Source organism: Mesoplodon mirus (genome assembly GCF_964341445.2).
Source record: "Mesoplodon mirus genome assembly, chromosome: 1".
Taxonomy (NCBI): domain Eukaryota; kingdom Metazoa; phylum Chordata; class Mammalia; order Artiodactyla; family Ziphiidae; genus Mesoplodon; species Mesoplodon mirus.
Window position 1 is genome coordinate 179721400 of NC_138976.1, and position 27720 is coordinate 179749119.

Here is a 27720-nt window from a genome sequence, read left to right on the forward strand (position 1 = left end):
TACTGTGAGGACAGGTTCCGCACACACTTCAAGTAAGAGGTCGGCCTGAGTGGAAAGGTGAGAGTTTGGGCAGCTGTGCAGACAAAGAAGGCGCCCTTTGGCCTGGGCCTAAATGCTTGTGACAGCCCACTGGACCTGCCGTGCTCTGAGGGCCCTGCCCTGGGCCCCCTGCTCCCCTGCCCTTTGTTCAGTCACAGCAGAGATGGCCACACCCACTCCTTAAGTGAGGCCAGAGTTCCAACCACCCTCAGCCCCGCCCCCTCTCCGCAGGTTACCATGGACTACAGAGGCTGCATCCTGAGGCCAGGGCGTTCCGAGAATGCCAAGGGCAGACATGATGACCTTAAATGATTTCCTCTTGTGTCAGGTTTGGTAAACTTTAGGAGCTAGGAAATGGTCCACTTTACAGAAATGTTCAAATTTACTGGCATTTCATATATTCTCTGCTATAACATTGTGCTGATTCTTTCTGTATATTCTTTACTTATGTTTTTGTTTTCCTTAATCAAAGTGTGTCTTTTCAATCTTTTCAAAGAAGATTCTTTGGACTTACTAAATCACCTCAATTTTATACGTTTTCTGTTGTATGAAGTTCTGCTCATATCTTTATTTATCTTTTTTCTATGTTCTCAGGGTTTATTGTTTTGATCTTCTGATGTCAATTAAAACACTTGGTTATTCATTTTAATAAATATTTTACTTATAAAGATTTGAACTTTTGAAGATTCCAGCTTACTTGTAAGTTTCTAAGGGTCAGGTCCTCTCCATTGTTGCTGGCCTAAGGTTTAGTTCACCATATAGCAATGTATATATTGACCTAGTTTCCCCTCGACTTTCTGTGATTCCCCACATCTCACCTTTCTTTGCAGACAAGCCATTTGAAATACCCTTAACTTATTTCACAGCCAATAAGTCATTGAAATAATGTGTATTTTTAGAGAAATCTTCTTATATAATTAGGCAGAAAATCTCACCTGCCATAGTTTTCAAAACAGCATAATTTCACTCTTCTCAATGCTTAATCTGTTGTATTACACAACCTTTGAGTATTTAGCTTTATCAATGACATGTACTTTAAAAATGTTTTAGAGATCCTACCAGTCTTTGAAAACATCCTTGTTCCTTGTTTCAGTTCCAGTTTTATGTATATATTCTGCCTTGCACCTGATTATTCCAACAATTGATGGATGGCCTTGGGAATCTAATTCTGGTATTGATACTCTTTCCTGATTGTCTTCCCTCGTAGATGATTTTTTCATTATTGTGTAAATTTAGATCATGAGCTCATGTTTAGCTAAACAGCTGACCTTGTAAGACGCTTAGGTGTGTACGCTCGCAAGCTTCAGGAAAAAGCCGGGAAAATTTATTTGTGTCCCTCCAATGAGTTGCCCACGAGGACACCGTTTTCTACAAGTGTTGGTCCAATACTCCCTCTAGAGGAAGGGGACTCCGACAGGGCTGATTGGCGGCCCCCGATCTGGGGCAGGGGCAGTGGGCAGCCTGTGGCCCGGGCTGGAGCCTCTTTGCATGTGTCCCTGGGACACATCTGCCTGCGAACTTCGGTCACCTGGCAGGAAGCTACGATGTCCAGACCTATGGTTAACTGTGCAGCAAGGTGTACTGTGAGGACAGGTTCCACACACACTTCAAGTAAGAGGTCGGCCTGAGTGGAAAGGTGAGAGTTTGGGCAGCTGTGCAGACAAAGAAGGCGCCCTTTGGCCTGGGCCTAAATGCTTGTGACACCCCACTGGACCTGCCGTGCTCTGAGGGCCCTGCCCTGGGCCCCCTGCTCCCCTGCCCTTTGTTCAGTCACAGCAGAGATGGCCACACCCACTCCTTCAGTGAGGGCAGAGTTCCAACCACCCTCAGCCCCGCCCCCTCTCCGCAGGTTACCATGGACTACAGAGGCTGCATCCTGCGGCCAGGGCGTTCCGAGAATGCCAAGGGCAGACTTGATGACCTTAAATGATTTCCTCTTGTGTCAGGTTTGGTAAACTTTAGGAGCTATGAAATGGTCCACTTTACAGAAATGTTCAAATTTACTGGCATTTCATATATTCTCTGCTATAACATTGTGCTGTTTCTTTCTGTATATTCTTTACTTATGTTTTTGTTTTCCTTAATCAAAGTGTGTCTTTTCAATCTTTTCAAAGAAGATTCTTTGGACTTACTAAATCACCTCAATTTTATACGTTTTCTGTTGTATTAAGTTCTGCTCATATCTTTATTTATCTTTTTTCTATGTTCTCAGGGTTTATTGTTTTGATCTTCTGATGTCAATTAAAACACTTGGTTATTCATTTTAATAAATATTTTACTTATAAATATTTGAACTTTTGAAGATTCCAGCTTACTTGTAAGTTTCTAAGGGTCAGGTCCTCTCCATTGTTGCTGGCCTAAGGTTTAGTTCACCATATAGCAATGTATATATTGACCTATTTTCCCCTCGACTTTCTGTGATTCCTTACATCTCACCTTTCTTTGCAGACAAGCCATTTGAAATACCCTTAACTTATTTCACAGCCAATAAGTCATTGAAATAATGTGTATTTTTAGAGAAATCTTCTTATATAATTAGGCAGAAAATCTCACCTGCCATAGTTTTCAAAACAGCATAATTTCACTCTTCTCAATGCTTAATCTGTTGTATTACACAACCTTTGAGTATTTAGCTTTATCAATGACATGTACTTTAAAAATGTTTTAGAGATCCTACCAGTCTTTGAAAACATCCTTGTTCCTTGTTTCAGTTCCAGTTTTATGTATATATTCTGCCTTGCACCTGATTATTCCAACAATTGATGGATGGCCTTGGGAATCTAATTCTGGTATTGATACTCTTTCCTGATTGTCTTCCCTCGTAGCTGATTTTTTCATTATTGTGTAAATTTAGATCATGAGCTCATGTTTAGCTAAACAGCTGACCTTGTAAGACGCTTAGGTGTGTACGCTCGCAAGCTTCAGGAAAAAGCCGGGAAAATTTATTTGTGTCCCTCCAATGAGTTGCCCACGAGGACACCGTTTTCTACAAGTGTTGGTCCAATACTCCCTCTAGAGGAAGGGGACTCCTACAGGGCTGATTGGCGGCCCCCGATCTGGGGCAGGGGCAGTGGGCAGCCTGTGGCCCGGGCTGGAGCCTCTTTGCATGTGTCCCTGGGACACATCTGCCTGCGAACTTCGGTCACCTGGCAGGAAGCTACGATTTCCAGACCTATGGTTAACTGTGCAGCAAGGTGTACTGTGAGGACAGGTTCCGCACACACTTCAAGTAAGAGGTCGGCCTGAGTGGAAAGGTGAGAGTTTGGGCAGCTGTGCAGACAAAGAAGGCGCCCTTTGGCCTGGGCCTAAATGCTTGTGACAGCCCACTGGACCTGCCGTGCTCTGAGGGCCCTGCCCTGGGCCCCCTGCTCCCCTGCCCTTTGTTCAGTCACAGCAGAGATGGCCACACCCACTACTTCAGTGAGGCCAGAGTTCCAACCACCCTCTGCCCCGCCCCCTCTCCGCAGGTTACCATGGACTACAGAGGCTGCATCCTGAGGCCAGGGCGTTCCGAGAATGCCAAGGGCAGACATGATGACCTTAAATGATTTCCTCTTGTGTCAGGTTTGGTAAACTTTAGGAGCTAGGAAATGGTCCACTTTACAGAAATGTTCAAATTTACTGGCATTTCATATATTCTCTGCTATAACATTGTGCTGATTCTTTCTGTATATTCTTTACTTATGTTTTTGTTTTCCTTAATCAAAGTGTGTCTTTTCAATCTTTTCAAAGAAGATTCTTTGGACTTACTAAATCACCTCAATTTTATACGTTTTCTGTTGTATGAAGTTCTGCTCATATCTTTATTTATCTTTTTTCTATGTTCTCAGGGTTTATTGTTTTGATCTTCTGATGTCAATTAAAACACTTGGTTATTCATTTTAATAAATATTTTACTTATAAAGATTTGAACTTTTGAAGATTCCAGCTTACTTGTAAGTTTCTAAGGGTCAGGTCCTCTCCATTGTTGCTGGCCTAAGGTTTAGTTCACCATATAGCAATGTATATATTGACCTAGTTTCCCCTCGACTTTCTGTGATTCCCCACATCTCACCTTTCTTTGCAGACAAGCCATTTGAAATACCCTTAACTTATTTCACAGCCAATAAGTCATTGAAATAATGTGTATTTTTAGAGAAATCTTCTTATATAATTAGGCAGAAAATCTCACCTGCCATAGTTTTCAAAACAGCATAATTTCACTCTTCTCAATGCTTAATCTGTTGTATTACACAACCTTTGAGTATTTAGCTTTATCAATGACATGTACTTTAAAAATGTTTTAGAGATCCTACCAGTCTTTGAAAACATCCTTGTTCCTTGTTTCAGTTCCAGTTTTATGTATATATTCTGCCTTGCACCTGATTATTCCAACAATTGATGGATGGCCTTGGGAATCTAATTCTGGTATTGATACTCTTTCCTGATTGTCTTCCCTCGTAGATGATTTTTTCATTATTGTGTAAATTTAGATCATGAGCTCATGTTTAGCTAAACAGCTGACCTTGTAAGACGCTTAGGTGTGTACGCTCGCAAGCTTCAGGAAAAAGCCGGGAAAATTTATTTGTGTCCCTCCAATGAGTTGCCCACGAGGACACCGTTTTCTACAAGTGTTGGTCCAATACTCCCTCTAGAGGAAGGGGACTCCGACAGGGCTGATTGGCGGCCCCCGATCTGGGGCAGGGGCAGTGGGCAGCCTGTGGCCCGGGCTGGAGCCTCTTTGCATGTGTCCCTGGGACACATCTGCCTGCGAACTTCGGTCACCTGGCAGGAAGCTACGATGTCCAGACCTATGGTTAACTGTGCAGCAAGGTGTACTGTGAGGACAGGTTCCACACACACTTCAAGTAAGAGGTCGGCCTGAGTGGAAAGGTGAGAGTTTGGGCAGCTGTGCAGACAAAGAAGGCGCCCTTTGGCCTGGGCCTAAATGCTTGTGACACCCCACTGGACCTGCCGTGCTCTGAGGGCCCTGCCCTGGGCCCCCTGCTCCCCTGCCCTTTGTTCAGTCACAGCAGAGATGGCCACACCCACTCCTTCAGTGAGGGCAGAGTTCCAACCACCCTCAGCCCCGCCCCCTCTCCGCAGGTTACCATGGACTACAGAGGCTGCATCCTGCGGCCAGGGCGTTCCGAGAATGCCAAGGGCAGACTTGATGACCTTAAATGATTTCCTCTTGTGTCAGGTTTGGTAAACTTTAGGAGCTATGAAATGGTCCACTTTACAGAAATGTTCAAATTTACTGGCATTTCATATATTCTCTGCTATAACATTGTGCTGTTTCTTTCTGTATATTCTTTACTTATGTTTTTGTTTTCCTTAATCAAAGTGTGTCTTTTCAATCTTTTCAAAGAAGATTCTTTGGACTTACTAAATCACCTCAATTTTATACGTTTTCTGTTGTATTAAGTTCTGCTCATATCTTTATTTATCTTTTTTCTATGTTCTCAGGGTTTATTGTTTTGATCTTCTGATGTCAATTAAAACACTTGGTTATTCATTTTAATAAATATTTTACTTATAAATATTTGAACTTTTGAAGATTCCAGCTTACTTGTAAGTTTCTAAGGGTCAGGTCCTCTCCATTGTTGCTGGCCTAAGGTTTAGTTCACCATATAGCAATGTATATATTGACCTATTTTCCCCTCGACTTTCTGTGATTCCTTACATCTCACCTTTCTTTGCAGACAAGCCATTTGAAATACCCTTAACTTATTTCACAGCCAATAAGTCATTGAAATAATGTGTATTTTTAGAGAAATCTTCTTATATAATTAGGCAGAAAATCTCACCTGCCATAGTTTTCAAAACAGCATAATTTCACTCTTCTCAATGCTTAATCTGTTGTATTACACAACCTTTGAGTATTTAGCTTTATCAATGACATGTACTTTAAAAATGTTTTAGAGATCCTACCAGTCTTTGAAAACATCCTTGTTCCTTGTTTCAGTTCCAGTTTTATGTATATATTCTGCCTTGCACCTGATTATTCCAACAATTGATGGATGGCCTTGGGAATCTAATTCTGGTATTGATACTCTTTCCTGATTGTCTTCCCTCGTAGCTGATTTTTCATTATTGTGTAAATTTAGATCATGAGCTCATGTTTAGCTAAACAGCTGACCTTGTAAGACGCTTAGGTGTGTACGCTCGCAAGCTTCAGGAAAAAGTCGGCAAAATTAATTTGTGTCCCTCCAATGAGTTGCCCACGAGGACACCGTTTTCTACAAGTGTTGGTCCAATACTCCATCTAGAGGAAGGGGACTCCGACAGGGCTGATTGGCGGCCCCCGATCTGGGGCAGGGGCAGTGGGCAGCCTGTGGCCCGGGCTGGAGCCTCTTTGCATGTGTCCCTGGGACACATCTGCCTGCGAACTTCGGTCACCTGGCAGGAAGCTACGATGTCCAGACCTATGGTTAACTGTGCAGCAAGGTGTACTGTGACGACAGGTTCCACACACACTTCAAGTAAGAGGTCGGCCTGAGTGGAAAGGTGAGAGTTTAGGCAGCTGTGCAGACAAAGAAGGCGCCCTTTGGCCTGGGCCTAAATGCTTGTGACACCCCACTGGACCTGCCGTGCTCTGAGGGCCCTGCACTGGGCCCCCTGCTCCCATGCCCTTTGTTCAGTCACAGCAGAGATGGCCACACACACTCCTTCAGTGAGGGCAGAGTTCCAACCACCCTCAGCCCCGCCCCCTCTCCGCAGGTTACCATGGACTAGAGAGGCTGCATCCTGAGGCCAGGGCGTTCCGAGAATGCCAAGGGCAGACATGATGACCTTAAATGATTTCCTCTTGTGTCAGGTTTGGTAAACTTTAGGAGCTAGGAAATGGTCCACTTTACAGAAATGTTCAAATTTACTGGCATTTCATATATTCTCTGCTATAACATTGTGCTGATTCTTTCTGTATATTCTTTACTTATGTTTTTGTTTTCCTTAATCAAAGTGTGTCTTTTCAATCTTTTCAAAGAAGATTCTTTGGACTTACTAAATCACCTCAATTTTATACGTTTTCCGTTGTATTAAGTTCTGCTCATATCTTTATTTATCTTTTTTCTATGTTCTCAGGGTTTATTGTTTTGATCTTCTGATGTCAATTAAAACACTTGGTTATTCATTTTAATAAATATTTTACTTATAAAGATTTGAACTTTTGAAGATTCCAGCTTACTTGTAAGTTTCTAAGGGTCAGGTCCTCTCCATTGTTGCTGGCCTAAGGTTTAGTTCACCATATAGCAATGTATATATTGACCTATTTTCCCCTCGACTTTCTGTGATTCCTTACATCTCACCTTTCTTTGCAGACAAGCCATTTGAAATACCCTTAACTTATTTCACAGCCAATAAGTCATTGAAATAATGTGTATTTTTAGAGAAATCTTCTTATATAATTAGGCAGAAAATCTCACCTGCCATAGTTTTCAAAACAGCATAATTTCACTCTTCTCAATGCTTAATCTGTTGTATTACACAACCTTTGAGTATTTAGCTTTATCAATGACATGTACTTTAAAAATGTTTTAGAGATCCTACCAGTCTTTGAAAACATCCTTGTTCCTTGTTTCAGTTCCAGTTTTATGTATATATTCTGCCTTGCACCTGATTATTCCAACAATTGATGGATGGCCTTGGGAATCTAATTCTGGTATTGATACTCTTTCCTGATTGTCTTCCCTCGTAGCTGATTTTTCATTATTGTGTAAATTTAGATCATGAGCTCATGTTTAGCTAAACAGCTGACCTTGTAAGACGCTTAAGTGTGTACGCTCGCAAGCTTCAGGAAAAAGTCGGCAAAATTTATTTGTGTCCCTACAATGAGTTGCCCACGAGGACACCGTTTTCTACAAGTGTTGGTCCAATACTCCCTCTAGAGGAAGGGGACTCCGACAGGGCTGATTGGCGGCCCCCGAACTAGGGCAGGGGCAGTGGGCAGCCTGTGGCCCGGGCTGGAGCCTCTTTGCATGTGTCCCTGGGACACATCTGCCTGCGAACTTCGGTCACCTGGCAGGAAGCTACGATGTCCAGACCTATGGTTAACTGTGCAGCAAGGTGTACTGTGAGGACAGGTTCCACACACACTTCAAGTAAGAGGTCGGCCTGAGTGGAAAGGTGAGAGTTTGGGCAGCGGTGCAGACAAAGAAGGCGCCCTTTGGCCTGGGCCTAAATGCTTGTGACAGCCCACTGGACCTGCCGTGCTCTGAGGGCCCTGCCCTGGGCCCCCTGATCACCTGCCCTTTGTTCAGTCACAGCAGAGATGGCCACACCCACTCCTTCAGTGAGGGCAGAGTTCCAACCAGCCTCAGCCCCGCCCCCTCTCCGCAAGTTACCCTGGACTACAGAGGCTGCATCCTGAGGCCAGGGCGTTCCGAGAATGCCAAGGGCAGACATGATGACCTTAAATGATTTCCTCTTGTGTCAGGTTTGGTAAACTTTAGGAGCTAGGAAATGGTCCACTTTACAGAAATGTTCAAATTTACTGGCATTTCATATATTCTCTGCTATAACATTGTGCTGATTCTTTCTGTATATTCTTTACTTATGTTTTTGTTTTCCTTAATCAAAGTGTGTCTTTTCAATCTTTTCAAAGAAGATTCTTTGGACTTACTAAATCACCTCAATTTTATACGTTTTCCGTTGTATTAAGTTCTGCACATATCTTTATTTATCTTTTTTCTATGTTCTCAGGGTTTATTGTTTTGATCTTCTGATGTCAATTAAAACACTTGGTTATTCATTTTAATAAATATTTTACTTATAAAGATTTGAACTTTTGAAGATTCCAGCTTACTTGTAAGTTTCTAAGGGTCAGGTCCTCTCCATTGTTGCTGGCCTAAGGTTTAGTTCACCATATAGCAATGTATATATTGACCTATTTTCCCCTCGACTTTCTGTGATTCCCTACATCTCACCTTTCTTTGCAGACAAGCCATTTGAAATACCCTTAACTTATTTCACAGCCAATAAGTCATTGAAATAATGTGTATTTTTAGAGAAATCTTCTTATATAATTAGGCAGAAAATCTCACCTGCCATAGTTTTCAAAACAGCATAATTTCACTCTTCTCAATGCTTAATCTGTTGTATTACACAACCTTTGAGTATTTAGCTTTATCAATGACATGTACTTTAAAAATGTTTTAGAGATCCTACCAGTCTTTGAAAACATCCTTGTTCCTTGTTTCAGTTCCAGTTTTATGTATATATTCTGCCTTGCACCTGATTATTCCAACAATTGATGGATGGCCTTGGGAATCTAATTCTGGTATTGATACTCTTTCCTGATTGTCTTCCCTCGTAGCTGATTTTTCATTATTGTGTAAATTTAGATCATGAGCTCATGTTTAGCTAAACAGCTGACCTTGTAAGACGCTTAGGTGTGTACGCTCGCAAGCTTCAGGAAAAAGTCGGCAAAATTTATTTGTGTCCCTCCAATGAGTTGCCCACGAGGACACCGTTTTCTACAAGTGTTGGTCCAATACTCCATCTAGAGGAAGGGGACTCCGACAGGGCTGATTGGCGGCCCCCGATCTGGGGCAGGGGCAGTGGGCAGCCTGTGGCCCGGGCTGGAGCCTCTTTGAATGTGTCCCTGGGACACATCTGCCTGCGAACTTCGGTCACCTGGCAGGAAGCTACGATGTCCAGACATATGGTTAACTGTGCAGCAAGGTGTACAGTGACGACAGGTTCCACACACACTTCAAGTAAGAGGTCGGCCTGAGTGGAAAGGTGAGAGATTAGGCAGCTGTGCAGACAAAGAAGGCGCCCTTTGGCCTGGGCCTAAATGCTTGTGACAGCCCACTGGACCTGCCGTGCTCTGAGGGCCCTGCACTGGGCCCCCTGCTCCCCTGCCCTTTGTTCAGTCACAGCAGAGATGGCCACACACACTCCTTCAGTGAGGGCAGAGTTACAACCACCCTCAGCCCCGCCCCCTCTCTGCAGGTTACCCTGGACTACAGAGGCTGCATCCTGAGGCCAGGGCGTTCCGAGAATGCCAAGGGCAGACATGATGACCTTAAATGATTTCCTCTTGTGTCAGGTTTGGTAAACTTTAGGAGCTAGGAAATGGTCCACTTTACAGAAATGTTCAAATTTACTGGCATTTCATATATTCTCTGCTATAACATTGTGCTGATTCTTTCTGTATATTCTTTACTTATGTTTTTGTTTTCCTTAATCAAAGTGTGTCTTTTCAATCTTTTCAAAGAAGATTCTTTGGACTTACTAAATCACCTCAATTTTATACGTTTTCCGTTGTATTAAGTTCTGCTCATATCTTTATTTATCTTTTTTCTATGTTCTCAGGGTTTATTGTTTTGATCTTCTGATGTCAATTAAAACACTTGGTTATTCATTTTAATAAATATTTTACTTATAAAGATTTGAACTTTTGAAGATTCCAGCTTACTTGTAAGTTTCTAAGGGTCAGGTCCTCTCCATTGTTGCTGGCCTAAGGTTTAGTTCACCATGTAGCAATGTATATATTGACCTATTTTACCCTCGACTTTCTGTGATTCCCTACATCTCACCTTTCTTTGCAGACAAGCCATTTGAAATACCCTTAACTTATTTCACAGCCAATAAGTCATTGAAATAATGTGTATTTTTAGAGAAATCTTCTTATATAATTAGGCAGAAAATCTCACCTGCCATAGTTTTCAAAACAGCATAATTTCACTCTTCTCAATGCTTAATCTGTTGTATTACACAACCTTTGAGTATTTAGCTTTATCAATGACATGTAGAGATCCTACCAGTCTTTGAAAACATCCTTGTTCCTTGTTTCAGGTCCAGTTTTATGTATATATTCTGCCTTGCACCTGATTATTCCAACAATTAATAGATGGGCTTTGGAATCTAATTCTGGTATTGATAGTCTTTACTGATTGTCTCCCCTCGGAGCTAATTTCTTCATTATTGTGTAAATTTAGATCATGAGCTCATGTTTAGCTAAACAGCTGACCTTGTAAGACGCTTAGGTGTGAACACTCGTAAGCTTCAGCAGAAAGATGGCAAAGATTTACTTGTGTCCCTCCAATGAGTTGCCCACGAGGACACCGTTTTCTACAAGTGTTGGTCCAATACTCCCTCTAGAGGAAGGGCCTCCGACAGGGCTGATTGGCGGCCCCCGATCTGGGGCAGGGGCAGTGGGCAGCCTGTGGCCCGGGCTGGAGCCTCTTTGCATGTGTCCCTGGGACACATCTGCCTGCGAACTTCGGTCACCTGGCAGGAAGCTACGATGCCCAGACCTATGGTTAGCTGTGCAGCGAGGTGTACTGTGAGGACAGGTTCCACACACACTTCAAGTAAGAGGTCGACCTGAGTGGAAAGGTGAGAGTTTGGGCAGCTGTGCAGACAAAGAAGGCACCCTTTGGCCTGGGCCTAAATGCTTGTGACACCCCACTGGACCTGCCGTGCTCTGAGGGCCCTGCCCTGGGCCCCCTGCTCCCCTGCCCTTTGTTCAGTCACATCAGAGATGGCCACACCCACTGCTTCAGTGAGGGCAGAGTTCCAACCCCCCTCAGCCCTGCCCCCTCTCCGCAGGTTACCATGGACTACAGAGGCTGCATCTTGAGGCCAGGGCCTTCCGAGAATGCCAAGGGCAGACATGATGACCTTAAATGATTCCCTCTTGTGTCAGGGTTGGTAAACTTTAGGAGCTAGGAAATGGTCCACTTTACAGAAATGTTCAAATTTACTGGCATTTCATACATTCTTTGCTATAGCATTGCCCTGATTCTTTCTGTATATTCTTTACTTATGTTTTTGTTTTCCTTAATCAAAGTGTGTCTTTTCAATCTTTTCAAAGAAGATTCTTTGGACTTACTAAATCACCTCAATTTTATACGTTTTCTGTTGTATTAAGTTCTGCTCATATCTTTATTTATCTTTTTTCTATGTTCTCAGGGTTTATTGTTTTGATCTTCTGATGTCAATTAAAACACTTGGTTATTCATTGTAATAAATATTTTACTTATAAAGATTTGAACTTTTGAAGATTCCAGCTTACTTGTAAGTTTCTAAGGGTAAGGTCCTCTCCATTGTTGCTGGCCTAAGGTTTAGTTCAACATATAGCAATGTATATATTGACCTATTTTCCCCTCGACTTTCTGTGATTCCCTACATCTCACCTGTCTTTGCAGACAAGCCATTTGAAATACCCTTAACTTATTTCACAGCCAATAAGTCATTGAAATAATGTGTATTTTTAGAGAAATCTTCTTATATAATTAGGCAGAAAATCTCACCTGCCATAGTTTTCAAAACAGCATAATTTCACTCTTCTCAATGCTTAATCTGTTGTATTACACAACCTTTGAGTATTTAGCTTTATCAATGACATGTAGAGATCCTACCAGTCTTTGAAAACATCCTTGTTCCTTGTTTCAGGTCCAGTTTTATGTATATATTCTGCCTTGCACCTGATTATTCCAACAATTGATGGATGGCCTTGGGAATCTAATTCTGGTATTGATAGTCTTTACTGATTGTCTCCCCTCGTAGCTGATTTCTTCATTATTGTGTAAATTTAGATCATGAGCTCATGTTTAGCTAAAGAGCTGACCTTGTAAGACGCTTAGGTGTGAACACTGGTAAGCTTCAGCAGAAAGATGGCAAAGATTTATTTGCGTGCCTCCAATGAGTTGCCCACGAGGACACCGTTTTCTACAAGTGTTGGTCCAATACTCCCTCTAGAGGAAGGGCCTCCGACAGGGCTGATTGGCGGCCCCCGATCTGGGGCAGGTGCAGTGGGCAGCCTGTGGCCCGGGCTGGAGCCTCTATGCATGTGTCCCTGGGACACATCTGCCTGCGAACTTCGGTCACCTGGCAGGAAGCTACAATGCCCAGACCTATGGTTAGCTGTGCAGAGATGTGTACTGTGAGGACAGGTTCCACACACACTTCAAGTAAGTGGTCGGCCTGAGTGGAAAGGTGAGAGTTTGGGCAGCTGTGCAGACAAAGAAGGCGCCCTTTGGCCTGGGCCTAAATGATTGTGACACCCCACTGGACCTGCCGTGCTCTGAGGGCCCTGCCCTGGGCCCCCTGCTCCCCTGCCCTTTGTTCAGTCACAGCAGAGATGGCCACACCCACTCCTTCAGTGAGGGCAGAGTTCCAACCAGCCTCATCCCCGCCCCCTCTCCGCAGGTTACCCTGGACTACAGAGGCTGCATCCTGAGGCCAGGGCGTTCCGAGAATGCCAAGGGCAGACATGATGACCTTAAATGATTTCCTCTTGTGTCAGGTTTGGTAAACTTTAGGAGCTAGGAAATGGTCCACTTTACAGAAATGTTCAAATTTACTGGCATTTCATATATTCTCTGCTATAACATTGTGCTGATTCTTTCCGTGTATTCTTTACTTATGTTTTTGTTTTCCTTAATCAAAGTGTGTCTTTTCAATCTTTTCAAAGAAGATTCTTTGGACTTACTAAATCACCTCAATTTTATACGATTTCTGTTGTATTAAGTTCTGCTCATATCTTTATTTATCTTTTTTCTATGTTCTCAGGGTTTATTGTTTTGATCTTCTGATGTCAATTAAAACACTTGGTTATTCATTTTAATAAATATTTTACTTATAAAGATTTGAACTTATGAAGATTCCAGCTTACTTGTAAGTTTCTAAGGGTCAGGTCCTCTCCATTGTTGCTGGCGTAAAGTTTAGTGCAACATATAGCAATGTATATATTGACCTATTTTCCCCTCGACTTTCTGTGATTCCCTACATCTCACCTGTCTTTGCAGACAAGCCATTTGAAATACCCTTAACTTATTTCACAGCCAATAAGTCATTGAAATAATGTGTATTTTTAGAGAAATCTTCTTATATAATTAGGCAGAAAATCTCACCTGCCATAGTTTTCAAAACAGCATAATTTCACTCTTCTCAATGCTTAATCTGTTGTATTACACAACCTTTGAGTATTTAGCTTTATCAATGACATGTACTTTAAAAATGTTTTAGAGGTCCTACCAGTCTTTGAAAACATCCTTGTTCCTTGTTTCAGTTCCAGTTTTATGTATATATTCTGCCTTGCACCTGATTATTCCAACAATTGATGGATGGCCTTGGGAATCTAATTCTGGTATTGATACTCTTTCCTGATTGTCTTCCCTCGTAGCTGATTTTTTCATTATTGTGTAAATTTAGATCATGAGCTCATGTTTAGCTAAAACGCTGACCTTGTAAGACGCCTAGGTGTGTACGCTCGCAAGCTTCAGGAAAAAGCTGGGAAAATTTATTTGTGTCCCTCCAATGAGTTGCCCACGAGGACACCGTTTTCTACAAGTGTTGGTGCAATACTCCCTCTAGAGGAAGGGGACTCCTACAGGGCTGATTGGCGGCCCCCGATCTGGGGCAGGGGCAGTGGGCAACCTGTGGCTCGGGCTGGAGCCTCTTTGCATGTGTCCCTGGGACACATCTGCCTGCGAACTTCGGTCACCTGGCAGGAAGCTACGATGTCCAGACCTATGGTTAACTGTGCAGCAAGGTGTACTGTGAGGACAGGTTCCACACACACTTCAAGTAAGAGGTCGGCCTGAGTGGAAAGGTGAGAGTTTGGGCAGCTGTGCAGACAAAGAAGGCGCCCTTTGGCCTGGGCCTAAATGCTTGTGACAGCCCACTGGACCTGCCGTGCTCTGAGGGCCCTGCCCTGGGCCCCCTGCTCCCCTGCCCTTTGTTCAGTCACAGCAGAGATGGCCACACCCACTACTTCAGTGAGGCCAGAGTTCCAACCACCCTCTGCCCCGCCCCCTCTCCGCAGGTTACCATGGACTACAGAGGCTGCATCCTGAGGCCAGGGCGTTCCGAGAATGCCAAGGGCAGACATGATGACCTTAAATGATTTCCTCTTGTGTCAGGTTTGGTAAACTTTAGGAGCTAGGAAATGGTCCACTTTACAGAAATGTTCAAATTTACTGGCATTTCATATATTCTCTGCTATAACATTGTGCTGATTCTTTCTGTATATTCTTTACTTATGTTTTTGTTTTCCTTAATCAAAGTGTGTCTTTTCAATCTTTTCAAATAAAATTCTTTGGACTTACTAAATCACCTCAATTTTATACGTTTTCTGTTGTATGAAGTTCTGCTCATATCTTTATTTATCTTTTTTCTATGTTCTCAGGGTTTATTGTTTTGATCTTCTGATGTCAATTAAAACACTTGGTTATTCATTTTAATAAATCTTTTTACTTATAAAGATTTGAACTTTTGAAGATTCCAGCTTAATTGTACGTGTCTAAGGGTGAGGTCCTCTCCATTGTTGCTGGCCTAAGGTTTAGTTCACCATATAGCAATGTATATATTGACCTAGTTTCCCCTCGACTTTCTGTGATTCCCTACATCTCACCTTTCTTTGCAGACAAGCCATTTGAAATACCCTTAACTTATTTCACAGCCAATAAGTCATTGAAATAATGTGTATTTTTAGAGAAATCTTCTTATATAATTAGGCAGAAAATCTCACCTGCCATAGTTTTCAAAACAGCATAATTTCACTCTTCTCAATGCTTAATCTGTTGTATTACACAACCTTTGAGTATTTAGCTTTATCAATGACATGTAGAGATCCTACCAGTCTTTGAAAACATCCTTGTTCCTTGTTTCAGTTCCAGTTTTATGTATATATTCTGCCTTGCACCTGATTATTCCAACAATTGATGGATGGCCTTGGGAATCTAATTCAGGTATTGATACTCTTTCCTGATTGTCTTCCCTCGTAGATGATTTTTTTCATTATTGTGTAAATTTAGATCATGAGCTCATGTTTAGCTAAACAGCTGACCTTGTAAGACGCTTAGGTGTGTACGCTCGCAAGCTTCAGGAAAAAGCCGGGAAAATTTATTTGTGTCCCTCCAATGAGTTGCCCACGAGGACACCGTTTTCTACAAGTGTTGGTCCAATACTCCCTCTAGAGGAAGGGGACTCCGACAGGGCTGATTGGCGGCCCCCGATCTGGGGCAGGGGCAGTGGGCAGCCTGTGGCCCAGGCTGGAGCCTCTTTGCATGTGTCCCTGGGACACATCTGCCTGCGAACTTTGGTCACCTGGCAGGAAGCTACGATGTCCAGACCTATGGTTAACTGTGCAGCAAGGTGTACTGTGAGGACAGGTTCCACACACACTTCAAGTAAGAGGTCGGCCTGAGTGGAAAGGTGAGAGTTTGGGCAGCTGTGCAGACAAAGAAGGCGCCCTTTGGCCTGGGCCTAAATGCTTGTGACAGCCCGCTGGACCTGCCGTGCTCTGAGGGCCCTGCCCTGGGCGCCCTGCTCCCCTGCCCTTTGTTCAGTCACAGCAGAGATGGCCACACCCACTCCTTCAGTGAGGGCCGAGTTCCAACCACCCTCAGCCCCGCCCCCTCTCCGCAGGTTACCATGGACTACAGAGGCTGCATCCTGAGGCCAGGGCGTTCCGAGAATCCTAAGGGCAGACATAATGACCTTAAATGATTTCCTCTTGTGTCAGGTTTGGTAAACTTTAGGAGCTAGGAAATGGTCCACTTTACAGAAATGTTCAAATTTACTGGCATTTCATATATTCTCTGCTATAACATTGTGCTGATTCTTTCTGTATATTCTTTACTTATGTTTTTGTTTTCCTTAATCAAAGTGTGTCTTTTCAATCTTTTCAAAGAAGATTCTTTGGACTTACTAAATCACCTCAATTTTATACGTTTTCCGTTGTATTAAGTTCTGCTCATATCTTTATTTATCTTTTTTCTATGTTCTCAGGGTTTATTGTTTTGATCTTCTGATGTCAATTAAAACACTTGGTTATTCATTTTAATAAATATTTTACTTATAAAGATTTGAACTTTTGAAGATTCCAGCTTACTTGTAAGTTTCTAAGGGTCAGGTCCTCTCCATTGTTGCTGGCCTAAGGTTTAGTTCACCATATAGCAATGTATATATTGACCTATTTTCCCCTCGACTTTCTTTGATTCCCTACATCTCACCTTTCTTTGCAGACAAGCCATTTGAAATACCCTTAACTTATTTCACAGCCAATAAGTCATTGAAATAATGTGTATTTTTAGAGAAATCTTCTTATATAATTAGGCAGAAAATCTCACCTGCCATAGTTTTCAAAACAGCATAATTTCACTCTTCTCAATGCTTAATCTGTTGTATTACACAACCTTTGAGTATTTAGCTTTATCAATGACATGTAGAGATCCTACCAGTCTTTGAAAACATCCTTGTTCCTTGTTTCAGGTCCAGTTTTATGTATATATTCTGCCTTGCACCTGATTATTCCAACAATTGATGGATGGCCTTGGGAATCTAATTCTGGTATTGATAGTCTTTACTGATTGTCTCCCCTCGTAGCTGATTTCTTCATTATTGTGTAAATTTAGATCATGAGCTCATGTTTAGCTAAACAGCTGACCTTGTAAGACGCTTAGGTGTGAACACTCGTAAGCTTCAGCAGAAAGATGGCAAAGATTTACTTGTGTCCCTCCAATGAGTTGCCCACGAGGACACCGTTTTCTACAAGTGTTGGTCCAATACTCCCTGTATAGGAAGGGCCTCCGACAGGGCTGATTGGCGGCCCCCGATCTGGGGCAGGGGCAGTGGGCAGCCTGTGGCCCGGGCTGGAGCCTCTTTTCATGTGTCCCTGGGACACATCTGCCTGCGAACTTCGGTCACCTGGCAGGAAGCTACGATGCCCAGACCTATGGTTAGCTGTGCAGCGAGGTGTACTGTGAGGACAGGTTCCACACACACTTCAAGTAAGAAGTCGGCCTGAGTGGAAAGGTGAGACTTTGGGCAGCTGTGCAGACAAAGAAGGCGCCCTTTGGCCTGGGCCTAAATGCTTGTGACACCCCACTGGACCTGCCGTGCTCTGAGGGCCCTGCCCTGGGCCCCCTGCTCCCCTGCCCTTTGTTCAGTCACAGCAGAGATGGCCACACACACTGCTTCAGTGAGGGTAGAGTTCCAACCACCCTCAGCCCCGCCCCCTCTCCGCAGGTTACCATGGACTACAGAGGCTGCATCCTGAGGCCAGGGCGTTCCGAGAATGCCAAGGGCAGACATGATGACCTTAAATGATTTCCTCTTGTGTCAGGTTTGGGAAACTTTAGGAGCTAGGAAATGGTCCACTTTACAGAAATGTTCAAATTTACTGGCATTTCATATATTCTCTGCTATAACATTGTGCTGTTTCTTTCTGTATATTCTTTACTTATGTTTTTGTTTTCCTTAATCAAAGTGTGTCTTTTCAATCTTTTCAAAGAAGATTCTTTGGACTTACTAAATCACCTCAATTTTATATGTTTTCTGTTGTATTAAGTTCTGCTCATATCTTTATTTATCTTTTTTCTATGTTCTCAGTGTTTATTGTTTTGATCTTCTGATGTCAATTAAAACACTTGGTTATTCATTTTAATAAATATTTTACTTATAAAGATTTGAACTTTTGAAGATTCCAGCTTACTTGTAAGTTTCTAAGGGTCAGGTCCTCTCCATTGTTGCTGGCCTAAGGTTTAGTTCACCATATAGCAATGTATATATTGACCTATTTTCCCCTCGACTTTCTGTGATTCCCTACATCTCACCTTTCTTTGCAGACAAGCCATTTGAAATACCCTTAACTTAGTTCACAGCCAATAAGTCATTGAAATAATGTGTATTTTTAGAGAAATCTTCTTATATAATTAGGCAGAAAATCTCACCTGCCATAGTTTTCAAAACAGCATAATTTCACTCTTCTCAATGCTTAATCTGTTGTATTACACAACCTTTGAGTATTTAGCTTTATCAATGACATGTACTTTAAAAATGTTTTAGAGATCCTACCAGTCTTTGAAAACATCCTTGTTCCTTGTTTCAGTTCCAGTTTTATGTATATATTCTGCCTTGCACCTGATTATTCCAACAATTGATGGATGGCCTTGGGAATCTAATTCTGGTATTGATACTCTTTCCTGATAGTCTTCCCTCGTAGCTGATTTTTCATTATTGTGTAAATTTAGATCATGAGCTCATGTTTAGCTAAACAGCTGACCTTGTAAGACGCTTAGGTGTGTACGCTCGCAAGCTTCAGGAAAAAGTCGGCAAAATTTATTTGTGTCCCTACAATGAGTTGCCCACGAGGACAGCGTTTTCTACAAGTGTTGGTCCAATACTCCCTCTAGAGGAAGGGGACTCCGACAGGGCTGATTGGCGGCCCCCGAACTAGGGCAGGGGCAGTGGGCAGCCTGTGGCCCGGGCTGGAGCCTCTTTGCATGTGTCCCTGGGACACATCTGCCTGCGAACTTCGGTCACCTGGCAGGAAGCTACGATGTCCAGACCTATGGTTAACTGTGCAGCAAGGTGTACTGTGAGGACAGGTTCCACACACACTTCAAGTAAGAGGTCGGCCTGAGTGGAAAGGTGAGAGTTTGGGCAGCGGTGCAGACAAAGAAGGCGCCCTTTGGCCTGGGCCTAAATGCTTGTGACAGCCCACTGGACCTGCCGTGCTCTGAGGGCCCTGCCCTGGGCCCCCTGATCCCCTGCCCTTTGTTCAGTCACAGCAGAGATGGCCACACCCACTCCTTCAGTGAGGGCAGAGTTCCAACCAGCCTCAGCCCCGCCCCCTCTCCGCAGGTTACCCTGGACTACAGAGGCTGCATCCTGAGGCCAGGGCGTTCCGAGAATGCCAAGGGCAGACATGATGACCTTAAATGATTTCCTCTTGTGTCAGGTTTGGTAAACTTTAGGAGCTAGGAAATGGTCCACTTTACAGAAATGTTCAAATTTACTGGCATTTCATATATTCTCTGCTATAACATTGTGCTGATTCTTTCTGTATATTCTTTACTTATGTTTTTGTTTTCCTTAATCAAAGTGTGTATTTTCAATCTTTTCAAAGAAGATTCTTTGGACTTACTAAATCACCTCAATTTTATACGTTTTCTGTTGTATGAAGTTCTGCTCATATCTTTATTTATCTTTTTTCTATGTTCTCAGGGTTTATTGTTTTGATCTTCTGATGTCAATTAAAACACTTGGTTATTCATTTTAATAAATATTTTACTTATAAAGATTTGAACTTTTGAAGATTCCAGCTTACTTGTAAGTTTCTAAGGGTCAGGTCCTCTCCATTGTTGCTGGCCTAAGGTTTAGTTCACCATATAGCAATGTATATATTGACCTATTTTCCCCTCGACTTTCTGTGATTCCCTACATCTCACCTTTCTTTGCAGACAAGCCATTTGAAATACCCTTAACTTATTTCACAGCCAATAAGTCATTGAAATAATGTGTATTTTTAGAGAAATCTTCTTATATAATTAGGCAGAAAATCTCACCTGCCATAGTTTTCAAAACAGCATAATTTCACTCTTCTCAATGCTTAATCTGTTGTATTACACAACCTTTGAGTATTTAGCTTTATCAATGACATGTACTTTAAAAATGTTTTAGAGATCCTACCAGTCTTTGAAAACATCCTTGTTCCTTGTTTCAGTTCCAGTTTTATGTATATATTCTGCCTTGCACCTGATTATTCCAACAATTGATGGATGGCCTTGGGAATCTAATTCTGGTATTGATACTCTTTCCTGATTGTCTTCCCTCGTAGCTGATTTTTCATTATTGTGTAAATTTAGATCATGAGCTCATGTTTAGCTAAACAGCTGACCTTGTAAGACGCTTAGGTGTGTACGCTCGCAAGCTTCAGGAAAAAGCCGGGAAAATTTATTTGTGTCCCTCCAATGAGTTGCCCACGAGGACACCGTTTTCTACAAGTGTTGGTCCAATACTCCATCTAGAGGAAGGGGACTCCGACAGGGCTGATTGGCGGCCCCCGATCTGGGGCAGGGGCAGTGGGCAGCCTGTGGCCCGGGCTGGAGCCTCTTTGCATGTGTCCCTGGGACACATCTGCCTGCGAACTTCGGTCACCTGGCAGGAAGCTACGATGTCCAGACATATGGTTAACTGTGCAGCAAGGTGTACAGTGACGACAGGTTCCACACACACTTCAAGTAAGAGGTCGGCCTGAGTGGAAAGGTGAGAGATTAGGCAGCTGTGCAGACAAAGAAGGCGCCCTTTGGCCTGGGCCTAAATGCTTGTGACAGCCCACTGGACCTGCCGTGCTCTGAGGGCCCTGCCCTGGGCCCCCTGCTCCCCTGCCCTTTGTTCAGTCACAGCAGAGATGGCCACACACACTCCTTCAGTGAGGGCAGAGTTACAACCACCCTCAGCCCCGCCCCCTCTCTGCAGGTTACCCTGGACTACAGAGGCTGCATCCTGAGGCCAGGGCGTCCCGAGAATGCCAAGGGCAGACATGATGACCTTAAATGATTTCCTCTTGTGTCAGGTTTGGTAAACTTTAGGAGCTAGGAAATGGTCCACTTTACAGAAATGTTCAAATTTACTGGCATTTCATATATTCTCTGCTATAACATTGTGCTGATTCTTTCTGTATATTCTTTACTTATGTTTTTGTTTTCCTTAATCAAAGTGTGTCTTTTCAATCTTTTCAAAGAAGATTCTTTGGACTTACTAAATCACCTCAATTTTATACGTTTTCCGTTGTATTAAGTTCTGCTCATATCTTTATTTATCTTTTTTCTATGTTCTCAGGGTTTATTGTTTTGATCTTCTGATGTCAATTAAAACACTTGGTTATTCATTTTAATAAATATTTTACTTATAAAGATTTGAACTTTTGAAGATTCCAGCTTACTTGTAAGTTTCTAAGGGTCAGGTCCTCTCCATTGTTGCTGGCCTAAGGTTTAGTTCACCATGTAGCAATGTATATATTGACCTATTTTACCCTCGACTTTCTGTGATTCCCTACATCTCACCTTTCTTTGCAGACAAGCCATTTGAAATACCCTTAACTTATTTCACAGCCAATAAGTCATTGAAATAATGTGTATTTTTAGAGAAATCTTCTTATATAATTAGGCAGAAAATCTCACCTGCCATAGTTTTCAAAACAGCATAATTTCACTCTTCTCAATGCTTAATCTGTTGTATTACACAACCTTTGAGTATTTAGCTTTATCAATGACATGTAGAGATCCTACCAGTCTTTGAAAACATCCTTGTTCCTTGTTTCAGGTCCAGTTTTATGTATATATTCTGCCTTGCACCTGATTATTCCAACAATTAATGGATGGGCTTTGGAATCTAATTCTGGTATTGATAGTCTTTACTGATTGTCTCCCCTCGGAGCTAATTTCTTCATTATTGTGTAAATTTAGATCATGAGCTCATGTTTAGCTAAACAGCTGACCTTGTAAGACGCTTAGGTGTGAACACTCGTAAGCTTCAGCAGAAAGATGGCAAAGATTTACTTGTGTCCCTCCAATGAGTTGCCCACGAGGACACCGTTTTCTACAAGTGTTGGTCCAATACTCCCTCTAGAGGAAGGGCCTCCGACAGGGCTGATTGGCGGCCCCCGATCTGGGGCAGGGGCAGTGGGCAGCCTGTGGCCCGGGCTGGAGCCTCTTTGCATGTGTCCCTGGGACACATCTGCCTGCGAACTTCGGTCACCTGGCAGGAAGCTACGATGCCCAGACCTATGGTTAGCTGTGCAGCGAGGTGTACTGTGAGGACAGGTTCCACACACACTTCAAGTAAGAGGTCGACCTGAGTGGAAAAGTGAGAGTTTGGGCAGCTGTGCAGACAAAGAAGGCACCCTTTGGCCTGGGCCTAAATGCTTGTGACACCCCACTGGAACTGCCGTGCTCTGAGGGCCCTGCCCTGGGCCCCCTGCTCCCCTGCCCTTTGTTCAGTCACATCAGAGATGGCCACCCCCACTGCTTCAGTGAGGGCAGAGTTCCAACCACCCTCAGCCCCGCCCCCTCTCCGCAGGTTACCATGGACTACAGAGGCTGCATCTTGAGGCCAGGGCGTTGAGAGAATGCCAAGGGCAGACATGATGACCTTAAATGATTCCCTCTTGTGTCAGGGTTGGTAAACTTTAGGAGCTAGGAAATGGTCCACTTTACAGAAATGTTCAAATTTACTGGCATTTCATACATTCTTTGCTATAACATTGCCCTGATTCTTTCTGTATATTCTTTACTTATGTTTTTGTTTTCCTTAATCAAAGTGTGTCTTTTCAATCTTTTCAAAGAAGATTCTTTGGACTTACTAAATCACCTCAATTTTATACGTTTTCTGTTGTATTAAGTTCTGCTCATATCTTTATTTATCTTTTTTCTATGTTCTCAGGGTTTATTGTTTTGATCTTCTGATGTCAATTAAAACACTTGGTTATTCATTGTAATAAATATTTTACTTATAAAGATTTGAACTTTTGAAGATTCCAGCTTACTTGTAAGTTTCTAAGGGTCAGGTCCTCTCCATTGTTGCTGGCCTAAGGTTTAGTTCAACATATAGCAATGTATATATTGACCTATTTTCCCCTCGACTTTCTGTGATTCCCTACATCTCACCTGTCTTTGCAGACAAGCCATTTGAAATACCCTTAACTTATTTCACAGCCAATAAGTCATTGAAATAATGTGTATTTTTAGAGAAATCTTCTTATATAATTAGGCAGAAAATCTCACCTGCCATAGTTTTCAAAACAGCATAATTTCACTCTTCTCAATGCTTAATCTGTTGTATTACACAACCTTTGAGTATTTAGCTTTATCAATGACATGTAGAGATCCTACCAGTCTTTGAAAACATCCTTGTTCCTTGTTTCAGGTCCAGTTTTATGTATATATTCTGCCTTGCACCTGATTATTCCAACAATTGATGGATGGCCTTGGGAATCTAATTCTGGTATTGATAGTCTTTACTGATTGTCTCCCCTCGTAGCTGATTTCTTCATTATTGTGTAAATTTAGATCATGAGCTCATGTTTAGCTAAAGAGCTGACCTTGTAAGACGCTTAGGTGTGAACACTGGTAAGCTTCAGCAGAAAGATGGCAAAGATTTATTTGCGTGCCTCCAATGAGTTGCCCACGAGGACACCGTTTTCTACAAGTGTTGGTCCAATACTCCCTCTAGAGGAAGGGCCTCCGACAGGGCTGATTGGCGGCCCCCGATCTGGGGCAGGTGCAGTGGGCAGCCTGTGGCCCGGGCTGGAGCCTCTATGCATGTGTCCCTGGGACACATCTGCCTGCGAACTTCGGTCACCTGGCAGGAAGCTACGATGCCCAGACCTATGGTTAGCTGTGCAGAGATGTGTACTGTGAGGACAGGTTCCACACACACTTCAAGTAAGTGGTCGGCCTGAGTGGAAAAGTGAGAGTTTGGGCAGCTGTGCAGACAAAGAAGGCGCCCTTTGGCCTGGGCCTAAATGATTGTGACACCCCACTGGACCTGCCGTGCTCTGAGGGCCCTGCCCTGGGCCCCCTGCTCCCCTGCCATTTGTTCAGTCACAGCAGAGATGGCCACACCCACTCCTTCAGTGAGGGCAGTGTTCCAACCAGCCTCATCCCCGCCCCCTCTCCGCAGGTTACCCTGGACTACAGAGGCTGCATCCTGAGGCCAGGGCGTTCCGAGAATGCCAAGGGCAGACATGATGACTTTAAATGATTTCCTCTTGTGTCAGGTTTGGTAAACTTTAGGAGCTAGGAAATGGTCCACTTTACAGAAATGTTCAAATTTACTGGCATTTCATATATTCTCTGCTATAACATTGTGCTGATTCTTTCCGTGTATTCTTTACTTATGTTTTTGTTTTCCTTAATCAAAGTGTGTCTTTTCAATCTTTTCAAAGAAGATTCTTTGGACTTACTAAATCACCTCAATTTTATACGATTTCTGTTGTATTAAGTTCTGCTCATATCTTTATTTATCTTTTTTCTATGTTCTCAGGGTTTATTGTTTTGATCTTCTGATGTCAATTAAAACACTTGGTTATTCATTTTAATAAATATTTTACTTATAAAGATTTGAACTTATGAAGATTCCAGCTTACTTGTAAGTTTCTAAGGGTCAGGTCCTCTCCATTGTTGCTGGCGTAAAGTTTAGTTCAACATATAGCAATGTATATATTGACCTATTTTCCCCTCGACTTTCTGTGATTCCCTACATCTCACCTGTCTTTGCAGACAAGCCATTTGAAATACCCTTAACTTATTTCACAGCCAATAAGTCATTGAAATAATGTGTATTTTTAGAGAAATCTTCTTATATAATTAGGCAGAAAATCTCACCTGACATAGTTTTCAAAACAGCATAATTTCACTCTTCTCAATGCTTAATCTGTTGTATTACACAACCTTTGAGTATTTAGCTTTATCAATGACATGTACTTTAAAAATGTTTTAGAGATCCTACCAGTCTTTGAAAACATCCTTGTTCCTTGTTTCAGTTCCAGTTTTATGTATATATTCTGCCTTGCACCTGATTATTCCAACAATTGATGGATGGCCTTGGGAATCTAATTCTGGTATTGATACTCTTTCCTGATTGTCTTCCCTCGTAGCTGATTTTTTCATTATTGTGTAAATTTAGATCATGAGCTCATGTTTAGCTAAAACGCTGACCTTGTAAGACGCTTAGGTGTGTACGCTCGCAAGCTTCAGGAAAAAGCTGGGAAAATTTATTTGTGTCCCTCCAATGAGTTGCCCACGAGGACACCGTTTTCTACAAGTGTTGGTCCAATACTCCCTCTAGAGGAAGGGGACTCCTACAGGGCTGATTGGCGGCCCCCGATCTGGGGCAGGGGCAGTGGGCAGCCTGTGGCTCGGGCTGGAGCCTCTTTGCATGTGTCCCTGGGACACATCTGCCTGCGAACTTCGGTCACCTGGCAGGAAGCTACGATGTCCAGACCTATGGTTAACTGTGCAGCAAGGTGTACTGTGAGGACAGGTTCCACACACACTTCAAGTAAGAGGTCGGCCTGAGTGGAAAGGTGAGAGTTTGGGCAGCTGTGCAGACAAAGAAGGCGCCCTTTGGCCTGGGCCTAAATGCTTGTGACAGCCCACTGGACCTGCCGTGCTCTGAGGGCCATGCCCTGTGCCCCCTGCTCCCCTGCCCTTTGTTCAGTCACAGCAGAGATGGCCACACCCACTACTTCAGTGAGGCCAGAGTTCCAACCACCCTCAGCCCCGCCCCCTCTCCGCAGGTTACCATGGACTACAGAGGCTGCATCCTGAGGCCAGGGCGTTCCGAGAATGCCAAGGGCAGACATGATGACCTTAAATGATTTCCTCTTGTGTCAGGTTTGGTAAACTTTAGGAGCTAGGAAATGGTCCACTTTACAGAAATGTTCAAATTTACTGGCATTTCATATATTCTCTGCTATAACATTGTGCTGATTCTTTCTGTATATTCTTTACTTATGTTTTTGTTTTCCTTAATCAAAGTGTGTCTTTTCAATCTTTTCAAAGAAAATTCTTTGGACTTACTAAATCACCTCAATTTTATACGTTTTCTGTTGTATGAAGTTCTGCTCATATCTTTATTTATCTTTTTTCTATGTTCTCAGGGTTTATTGTTTTGATCTTCTGATGTCAATTAAAACACTTGGTTATTCATTTTAATAAATCTTTTTACTTATAAAGATTTGAACTTTTGAAGATTCCAGCTTACTTGTACGTGTCTAAGGGTCAGGTCCTCTCCATTGTTGCTGGCCTAAGGTTTATTTCACCATATAGCAATGTATATATTGACCTAGTTTCCCCTCGACTTTCTGTGATTCCCTACATCTCACCTTTCTTTGCAGACAAGCCATTTGAAATACCCTTAACTTATTTCACAGCCAATAAGTCATTGAAATAATGTGTATTTTTAGAGAAATCTTCTTATATAATTAGGCAGAAAATCTCACCTGCCATAGTTTTAAAAACAGCATAATTTCACTCTTCTCAATGCTTAATCTGTTGTATTACACAACCTTTGAGTATTTAGCTTTATCAATGACATGTAGAGATCCTACCAGTCTTTGAAAACATCCTTGTTCCTTGTTTCAGGTCCAGTTTTATGTATATATTCTGCCTTGCACCTGATTATTCCAACAATTGATGGATGGCCTTGGGAATCTAATTCTGGTATTGATAGTCTTTACTGATTGTCTCCCCTCGTAGCTGATTTCTTCATTATTGTGTAAATTTAGATCATGAGCTCATGTTTAGCTAAACAGCTGACCTTGTAAGACGCTTAGGTGTGAACACTCGTAAGCTTCAGCAGAAAGATGGCAAAGATTTACTTGTGTCCCTCCAATGAGTTGCCCACGAGGACACCGTTTTCTACAAGTGTTGGTCCAATACTCCCTGTATAGGAAGGGCCTCCGACAGGGCTGATTGGCGGCCCCCGATCTGGGGCAGGGGCAGTGGGCAGCCTGTGGCCCGGGCTGGAGCCTCTTTGCATGTGTCCCTGGGACACATCTGCCTGCGAACTTCGGTCACCTGGCAGGAAGCTACGATGCCCAGACCTATGGTTAGCTGTGCAGCGAGGTGTACTGTGAGGACAGGTTCCACACACACTTCAAGTAAGAGGTCGGCCTGAGTGGAAAGGTGAGAGTTTGGGCAGCGGTGCAGACAAAGAAGGCGCCCTTTGGCCTGGGCCTAAATGCTTGTGACACCCCACTGGACCTGCCGTGCTCTGAGGGCCCTGCCCTGGGCCCCCTGCTCCCCTGCCCTTTGTTCAGTCACATCAGAGATGGCCACACCCACTGCTTCAGTGAGGGCAGAGTTCCAACCACCCTCAGCCCCGTCCCCTCTCCGCAGGTTACCATGGACTACAGAGGCTGCATCCTGAGGCCAGGGCGTTCCGAGAATGCCAAGG